At 56.0% G+C, this 9,256-nt stretch overlaps 1 long non-coding RNA gene across 1 annotated transcript; it reads left to right on the forward strand.

The window, feature by feature from the left end:
• Positions 1 to 1,514: 1,514 nt before the first annotated feature.
• On the forward strand, positions 1,515 to 3,579 carry LOC138121436 (uncharacterized). Its single transcript, XR_011156186.1, has 3 exons — positions 1,515 to 1,576; positions 2,100 to 2,330; positions 2,480 to 3,579. It is a non-coding gene; the product is annotated as an uncharacterized lncRNA (long non-coding RNA).
• Positions 3,580 to 9,256: the final 5,677 nt, after the last annotated feature.

The following is a 9,256-nucleotide window of genomic DNA, read 5'->3' on the forward strand; positions in this document are numbered from 1 at the left end:
GTGTGGGGCCGTGAGCCCTCTGTGGGGCCGTGAGCCCTCTGTGGGGCCGTGAGCCCTGTGTGGGGTGAGGCTGTGAGCCCTGTGTGCTCTGTGGGGCTGTGAGCCCTGTGTGGGGCTGTGAATCCTGTGTGGGGGTGGGGCTGTGAGCCCTGTGTGGGGTGAGGCTGTGAGCCCTGTGTGCTCTGTGGGGCCGTGAGCCCTGTGTGGGGCTGTGAATCCTGTGTGGGGGTGGGGCTGTGAGCCCTGTGTGGGGTGAGGCTGTGAGCCCTGTGTGCTCTGTGGGGCCGTGAGCCCTGTGTGGGGCCGTGAGCCCTGTGTGGGGTGAGGCTGTGAGCCCTGTGTGCTCTGTGGGGCTGTGAGCCCTTTGTGGGGCTGTGAGCCCTCTGTGGTGTGGGGCCAGGCAGTCAGGTCCCCTGAATGTTGAGGGGGCCTGCAGTTGGGGGCCTGGTACCTTGAATGCTGTGGGGCTGAGATCAGGACCCCAGTATGATGTGGGGGTCTGGGGGTCAGCCTGTGTCTCACAGGATGTGGGGCTCAGTCCCCTGTGTGACCTGGGCCTCCCTGGGGGTCAGGCCCCCCATATGGTGTGGGGCTGGGGCTGTCCCCCCTGGCTGGTTTGGGGCTGGGGTCAGGCCCTGCCGTGCTGTCTGGTGTGGGGTCTGCCCCCCTGTTTGGTGTGAGGCTGGAGCTTCTGTTTCCCATGGAATGGAGTCCCTGTGGGAGCCAGGGCTGGGGGAAGATCACGCAGACACTGTGACATTTGTGAGGGAACTGCAGCTCTGTGTCTGGAATAGGGATGGAGGTGAAAACAAGGTTGTAGGATGAGTCATGGAGGTGTAGAAGTGGCAGGAGCTGAAGAATCATTTCTGTCCTGTCTCCTGCTGTAGGGCAGGAACCAGCTTAGGCCTGGTATCAAACCTGTTCTTTAAAGGTCCTGGAATAAAGAGGAGTAAAAGGGAAAGTAGAAATGAAAGAAGTGTGGGAAGAGCCTGTGGGATTTCCTTGCTGGGCTGCTGTTCCCTTCCTTGAGCCTTCTTTTAAAGAGCAGCTCTTGAGGGTCTGAATTTGTGTTTTTATTCCATGCAGCAGAACCAGTAAAATGGCCAGGCTTGCAGGCATCAGCCACAAGTTCCCAAACCAAGGATTATTTCCCTGTGTCAGTAGTCCCCCTCCCCTTTAACGGAGACACTTAATTTGTTCCCATTGCCTAAAACTTCCATCTGAGCTGTTATTTCTTTCTGTGCTGAGAAATCGTATCCCAGGCAGGGCTGGACCCTTCACTATTGCTCTTCACACCAATTGTGGGTGGTTTTTTCCTTAAAACTAAACCGTGTCATTATCAAATATTATCATCTGATGCTTTTCCATCTAATTCAGTTTCCTGCTTGGAAGTGGCAGCCCCGTGTCCCCCAATCCATCAGGATCCCTCCCCAGCCCCACACCTGAACTTTGGGGTCTGGCAGCTTTATTTGTGGAAGTGACATCATGGCTTTTTTTTCCATGGCAACAGGAGGATGCTGAACACAGGAGCTGAACGCGAGGAGATTTTCAATGGCAACAGAGCAGGCAGCCAAAGGCAAGTCTGAGACATTAATTAGTTAATTAGGGTAAAAATAAAGATGAATGTGGGAAGTCCCAGAGGCTGACAGGCTCGTGCTTCCCAAATTAGTGTTTTCTTGCAGACACACCTCCTGTAAACATATTTAATTGGGATTAGTCCCATTTTAGAGAGGGGAAACCAGAGGCACTGAGCAGAAGACAACCATGGTCAGGTAACACTGGCTGGGGGCAGATCCTTCCAATTCCTCCTTTCTGCTCCTTGACCTTGGCTACAATAATTCCTTGGGATTTTTAGGGCTGTGAAGCCTGTCAGTGAGGTGTGACTGTGCTGGGTGTTTCTCTGTTCTGTCCACAAGGAAGGACTTTTCTCCTCAGTCTCTGGAGCAGGGGTGGGCTCCTGTGGGTTTCCTGTGGGTTCTGTGCAGGGTCCTTGATTTCGCTGGAGACTCTGCTGTCATGTAATTACATATTTATTCATATAAACATGAGATAAATATTCAGATGCATTTAAATAAATGCTTAATTCACCTCACCAGCAGACTTTGGCTGTGCTGGAATGAGATCTCACAATGGTGGAGGTTGGATGATGGAATTTCATTGGAATTATCTGCGGTCCTTACACACCACCCAGGCCAGAGTCTTCCTTGCCCACACACAAACCTGCTGCGAGGAGGAAGAAGAGGAAGACGAAAAGGAGGAGAAGAAAGAGGAGGAGGAAGAGGAGGAGGCAGTCCCTGCCCAGCCCTGTGTCATCACGATCTCCCCAAAGGGTGATTATTTGTTTCTTCAGAGCATTCCAGGCTGAGGAAAATGGCATTTACATACAGAGCACACATGGAGATCATGGGGAGTGCCCGTTGCTGTCCATCCAGCAGGAGATTTGGTTCAGTACTGGTTTTCTTCCTGTTCTTTTTTTCAGTTTTGAGCCTGTCTGAATCTCCCAGCACAAGAGCACCACACTTGCACACTCGAGTGAGCTGGATAATGAACCTGGAAAGCCTGTCCTGTGCTTGGCCAGTCCCAGAATCCACCCAGGCGTGAACCAGGACTGGAAATACTCCTCTGTGGTGGTTAGAGGTGCTGCTGTTGCCTGGCCCCAGGGGGGTAAAGCCACAAGCCTAGTGATGGCACTTAGGTGACCTCAAATGCTATTTTTAGCTTGTCCCCTCCTCAGTTTTGCCTCATTTATACCCATCCACTTCCCCACTGCTGCTCCCTGGGAGGGGCTGGCCCTTGTGGATGGTGGGGTGTCATGGGCAAAGCCAACCTGGAGAAGATGAGGAGGAACAAACACCAGCTGAAGGCCCCTGTGAGCTGTTTTGGGCAGCACTTCTGAACACCTCATTGATGCCCGTGGTGATGCAGCTTCACCATCAGCACTAAATATTAATTCCCCCCAAAACAACTCCGTGTGTGTCCTCCTGAGGTCTCACACTTGCCTCATCCACCGTGTCAGATGTTGCTTTATCTTCTAAACAAATACCCCGCTGCTACCACATTTGTTGGTTTGAATCCCAGGATTTCTCCTGACATATGTTATTTTCTTCCTAGAAGCCACAAGTGGTAAACAAACATTTACAGGCGCTGGGAACACAGGACAAGGGTTTCTCCACGGCTGACTTATTTGTCTGGCAAGAACCATAAATTCTGGAGGTTCAGGGCTGAAGTCAGCCCTGGGGGCTGGGCTTAGGAAAAAATTCTTGAACAGGCATTTGTTTGTGGAGTTTCTTGCCATCTCCTCTAAAGCATATTGTTCTTGGGGAGCAAGATGGGTCATTGGGGATGCCACATGTCTGGTGATCCCAATCCTACAGCGTGGATGTGTCCTTGGAGAGCAGGGGGAGAAGGATAAGCTTTACCCTCTATATGCTCTGACCCAGGCTCCCTGTCCAGCTCTGCTTTGGGATAATATCCAAGTCTCTGCCACTCCAGCTGCCTCAGCTTCCCCTTTCTACAAGTTGTTTTTCTGGGTTTAAGTTGCTCCGGGCAGGGACTGTATCCCACCAAGGACATCCCTCAGTGACAACATTGCTCCCGTGGGGAGGGTCCTTCTAGACCCCCATGGATGGGGGCTGTGGTTGAGGGGCTTTGGGTCTTCTGGGGAGGGGAGGGTGGTTGAGCTGAGATGGGAACGGGAACAACAGCAAGAGTGGAAGAGAGATCCAGTCTAGGGCTGCAGAGGAGGCCAGTGAGGGGTGACGCATCCTGATTTTGGGAGGCTTTAGGGTGCTTTCCCTCTTTTAAAAGAGGAAGGGGATGACAAGAGGTGAATGCGGTGGGTTCTTCCCCTCCCGGCAGCTGCTGCGGAAAATCCCGGGGAGACAAATCGTGAGGATGGGTAAGGGGAGTTCACAGCCTGTTTTTTCCACCAGCCTGCCCAGCTCGAGGGCAGCTCCTCCGCCCGGGTGGGCTTCGCCCCTCGCCCTTTCCCTCCCCTACAGCCCCCGGGCGCAGGAGGGGAGAGAGGGGAGGAGGAACCGCCAGAGTGTTCGGGGGGGTCGTCATGGTTACCTCCTTGGCAAAACAAATGGCTCCACTGAGTGATGATGATGATGGTGATGGTCACCCAGACAGCTCCGGACACTTTGAGACAGCGGTGGGGGGCGAGAGACCCACCCTGGGGATCCAGAAGCCCCCCCTCCCAGGGGAGCCAGACACCCTCCCGGCTCCGGGCAGAGCCTCCCCGCCGGGGCACATGTTGCTGCAGCCGGTTCGGTAAGACCCTTCCTCGCCCCGCAGGGACCCCCGGATCCCCCGGTTTCCCCCACCCCGCTGCCCGCTGGGGAGGGTCCGGAGGGGTGATGCCACCGGTTGCTGAGGTGGCTGGTGGTGCAGCGCTCCCCCACCCCAAGCCCCGGCGCTTGCTCCTCTCCCTCTCTCCCTCCCTTTCCCTCTCTCCTCATTTCCCTCTCTCCCTGTCTTCCAGAGACAAAAGCGCTCCGCAGCTGTGCCTGTCGCCTTCGGGATTCCTCCTGCCCCCCCAGCCCAGCCGCAGAGGGGCTGGAAGAGTGGGTGAAGTTGCTCCAACCCCCCCATCCCCTTCTTCCTTCTCTTCCTCCTCTCTCCCAGGAAAGGTAAGAAAAGCAGTGGCTACTCTCCAGTTGCTCCTGCACCTTTTTAGCTCTGCAGGGGTGGGTGTGAGGGGTGTGTGTGTGTGTCACTTTCCAAGGCTGTGCACGATCCCAGCACAAAGCCGCTCACTGAAGAGATCCCTGTCATAATATTTCTGCAGGCATAAGCCCACACTCAGCAAGCTGCTGCTTCCCAGCCTTGCCTTTTCCCAGCTGGATGGTGAGTCCTGGAACATCCCATCCCTCCCCAAAAATTGTACAGACATTAGTAGTGGCTGTGTCTGTCTCTGTGCAGGCAGAGGACAGGGATGGATGGGGGGATGATGCTGGGGGTGATGGACTGTTGCTGTCCTGGGCAGCCAAGGGGGATAAGCCGTGTGTGGACACACTGTTCGGGGAAGGAGGAGTGACCTTGGCAGGGTGAGGGGGGCTGATCCCCCCCGGTAAGGGTCAAAACATTGAGACCTGGCTGGAATCCACCACAGTGGCTGGGGCAGGGCAGGAAAGGGGTAGATGGAGGAGGGCTGTGCTGCTCCTGGGGACCCTGTGTGTCTCCTTGGATCCAGATGCATCCCAAGCAGGAAGCAGGCTGCAGGTTTAGCCCAGCTGAGGGGTGTCTGGGCCAACACCCCCTCTCTGGCTCAGCCCAGGGATCTTCCCCGGCTGTGAGCCTGGTGAGGTGGGGGTTAACTAACCCCTGTGTCAGAAACGTGTGATTAACAGCTCTAGGAAGGGACTTGGGACATGAATCCAGGTCCTTGAGACCCAACTCTGGGGCCAGGCTGGTGGTCCAAGAGCTGCCAGGGGTGTGGCTGACAGTCCCCAAAATCTGTCTCTGCCAGGGCTGTCATATCCCAGCCTGGCACTGTGTCACCTTGGGGAGGAGGACCTGGTTGCTTCCCCTGGGCTCTGGCAGGAGCAGCTGCTTCCCAATCTTTTCCCTGTCTCCTGTCTGAGGCCTCAGCGTGCCCTTGAAGCCAGCAGTCCTTGTCACTGCTGTGGCAGTGGGGGGCCATATTGTCACCCTTTGGGGGGCCTGCAGTGGCTGTTTTCCTGGTTTTCCATCAAGTGGGATACTCCGCTTGCAGTTTGAGGCAAAGGCAGGCTGGAGATGGGAGAACAGTTCCTGTAGCTTTTCCTGAGAGTATCCCACAGGCCTGCCATGGTGGATCCATGGCTCTTCCAGGTAGGACAGTGCTATGTGTGCTCTTTCAAACCCCATTTCCTCCTGTTGCTTCCTAGAGATATTCTGGGGGTTGATCCCAGTTTCCTGGCCAGGTTTGAGCCTCGTGCTTTGGGAGAAAGCAGCTGGAGGGGTCCTGCACGTCTTAGTCATGACCTGCAGTGATGTGGGTCAGGTAGGTGAAGTCAGGGGTCCCTCAGCAGCATGCCCACATCTGCTCCCTGAGCCCTGCTGCCCCTGAAAACCAGGGAGAATTCCCAAGTGTGACTCTACTTGAGAGCCCTGAAAGTTTGGGAAATGCAAGGCTTCTCCTGTCTTGGATTTGCAAGCAGGGGGGAGTTTGCTTCCCCGTGGTGATTGCCCAGGAATGCTGATGGAAGGCTGTGGAGCAACGGGCATCCTTGGCCAGGTCTGTCCACCTGTACATCTCCACAGGGCGCTCCGGCTGTCGTCATCCCGGCGAGCCACTGGATGTCAGTGTTGATTGAGACAGACGACGTGGAAGGAATATTTTACCCAGCTGCAGAAAACCTGGTGTCCTCTGAGCAGTGGGGATGTGTCCCAGGTCTAGCTCGGACCTCGAGGCGAGATCTCCAAGGGAACCCGTTTGTGGCCGGTCAGGGGTTACGGCAGGGCGGGGCAGCGATTCAGCAGCCCAAAAATGCGTCTGACACAAGGTATGGCACCAGGGCTGGGCTTCACACGGCTGCCTTCCTGTCCTGGCGAGCTGAAACAGCCGGGCTGCCCCTGGTATCTGCCCTTCAGGCAGTAGGGCCGGGTGGGGCTAGGTCGGGTTTTATCCCAGCTCCTGGTCTGGCTCTCCCTGTCCTGTTGTCGGCTGCAGATGCCGCAGATCCTGTGGTGTGGTACAGCTGGGACCCCAGCCTGCTCCTGGGAGTCGGGTCCTGCCGGAAGCCAAGCTGTGTGCTCACAGTTTTGCTCTGTTTTCCTATTCAGTGCATGAAAATAGACCTCAGAGGAGCATTATTCTGCCCCTGTCTTTACTCCGTGTGCTCAGACAGATTTTTTGAGGGCCCATCAATGCTCAGAGACACAGACGGACACCCTGGAAGCTCTGAGCAGCTCTCCAGGCACCACCTGCCCTTTTCCGGCACATAAACACCTTTTCCCATCCCCTAAAATCCAGCCCCAGCCTCTCGGGAGTGCTGGGACAGGTGCCTGCAGCCCTGTGGAGGGGCTGGAGCCTGTGCTCCGGCTCGCAGCCCGGCGCTCTCTGCGCGTCACCGGACCGTCCGCAGATGTCGCAGCAGCATCAGCGCCTTCCCCGTCAGTCGGGCACAGGAACTGGCCGAGGGTATTGCCTGGAGTGGGGTGATCACACTTCCGCGTCTCCCTCCCCTCCGTGGCCAGGAAGAGCAGTGGATTGTCAGGAAAGAGCGCTTACAAAGGAAGGGGGAAATAAAGATCGATCCAGTAGCAGCCTGGTGTGCCAGGTCCAGAGTGTGGCTGGCCAAGGGACAATGTCTGTCCCCAGCCCTGAGCTGCTCTCTAGTTGATGGGATTACAGGTGTATTTTGAGGGCTGGAGGTAGTAACCAGCGGTTTCCCTTTTTCCTGGGATGCCAGATGCAGTGTGAGGTCGGGAGGCACCTGACCAGGTCCATGGGATGGCCCCGTGCCTGCTGTGTGCAGGAAGCAGGACACATTTGGTGGCAGTGAGGGGACACGCTGAGGACCGGGTGGGTGTAGGGATACCCTGTGCAGCATCCAGCTGTTGGTAATTTTTTGGGGATGCAGGGTCCTGCCAGGTCCCATCCTTAGAGTCCAGCCCTGTGACCTGAACGGAGACTGAGCACACATCCCAGAGCAGCAAAGGCAGGATGGGGAGCAGGCAAGGGGCTGGTGCTGAGCTCCTGGGCGGCACAGGAGAGACATTCCAGCCTTCCCACTGCTCTCCTTCACTCCAGCCTCTCCGCTGCTCTCCCTTTCCATGCTGCAGTCACTTGATGGCGTTGGTGACACGAGCTGTGTGGAGCAGCCCCATGGCTCTGCTGGCAGCGTCCCCTATCAAAGGGTTTTTGCCGGGAAGAGCCCTCTGAGCCCTCCCTATCCTTGTGGGGTCGATTTTTTTTGGCTGGCACAGCAGTAAGGACTGGTGCCAGGCTCCTCTGAGCCACCTTGGAGCTACAGGAGAGGTGCAACTCTCCTGGCTGGCTTAAACAGGACATGGCACGGGGCTCTGCGTCCCACTAAGGGTCCCTTGGTGCTTGTCCTGGCCCAGGTGATGCAGAAAGCCCTGCTGGCAGAGTGGTTCCCAGGGTAGTTATGTCCCCAGTCTCCCACGGGTGCAGGAGATGTGAGTGGCTTGGATTTCACCCATGGCTCTGCACTAAGTCCCCGCTTCCAAGCTGAAGTCACACTCTTGGAGCCCATATTCACCCCTCTGGCAGTCCCATAATGAATTCCTGTTGTGCCAAGCTGGTAGAGAGCTCCTTCCCATTATTATTTCTTCCCTAAGGTAAAAGAATTCCCTCTCCTTCCTCCCCCTCCTGGCATTTAATCACTTCCCGATACCTTGATGACCTCAGCCACATCTCGCATTTAGGGGGCCTTCATTATCTCTCCCTGTGCAGGTGAACCCTTGCCAGCTCCTGACTTTTCAAGCCCTGTTGGCACAGCTGGGAGCATCCCAGTGTGGGATGGCCTCCCCTGGCTCAGGCAGGACTCCTGGTTATCTCCTGACTGTGTGGGGCTGCATCCCCATGGATGCATCCCCGACCTCCCTGGGCAGCTCCTGGCGTGAGCAGCATTTGTGGTGGAAGGAGAGGTGGATTCAATCGGGAATGGCTGAGGATTTTGGCCGGGATTCAGGGGCGTGCCTTGGGATTACTGCCCTCTATCATCATCTTTGCTGCTGTTTCCTTTGCTCAGTTTCCCTGGCTGCTTTCCCCCATCCTGAACAGCCCTTCTTGCTCTCTCTGGCTCTCCCTTCTTCCTTTCCTAACGGGCCGTTTTCCTGCCTGAGCACATTAAGCTCGTGGCCTTGATGTCTTCAGTGGCATTTGCATAAAAAGGTGGGTTTTAATAACGCAGGACTGGTAGGGAATGAGAAACTGATGTATTTCAGTGCTGCTGGCTCCTCCTGAGCCTCGTAAATCACTGCATAAAGCATTGCAGAGCCAGCCAGGGAGAACTGCTGCCTAGCAACTTCTCCCGGCTCCCTGGGGGAGCAAGATGGGGCCCTAAAATCCACCTGAAAGGTCTCCTTTGAAACCCTGAGGCTTGGGGGAGAGGAGCTGGAACGGAGGAAAACCTGCTTAGGGAAAAGAGTTGGAATGTAATTGGCAGAAGAAGTCACTTTGCATCTGAATGTGTCGGCTGAGCACAGGAAGGGATGAGTCAGCCCGTGCAGGAAGGATCTGGAGATGCAGGACAGCAGAGCAGTGGCACCTCCCCGAAATCAGCGAGGATGAGGATGGGCA

This window comes from Aphelocoma coerulescens, chromosome 21 (assembly GCF_041296385.1).
Source record: "Aphelocoma coerulescens isolate FSJ_1873_10779 chromosome 21, UR_Acoe_1.0, whole genome shotgun sequence".
Classification (NCBI taxonomy): Eukaryota; Metazoa; Chordata; class Aves; order Passeriformes; family Corvidae; genus Aphelocoma; species Aphelocoma coerulescens.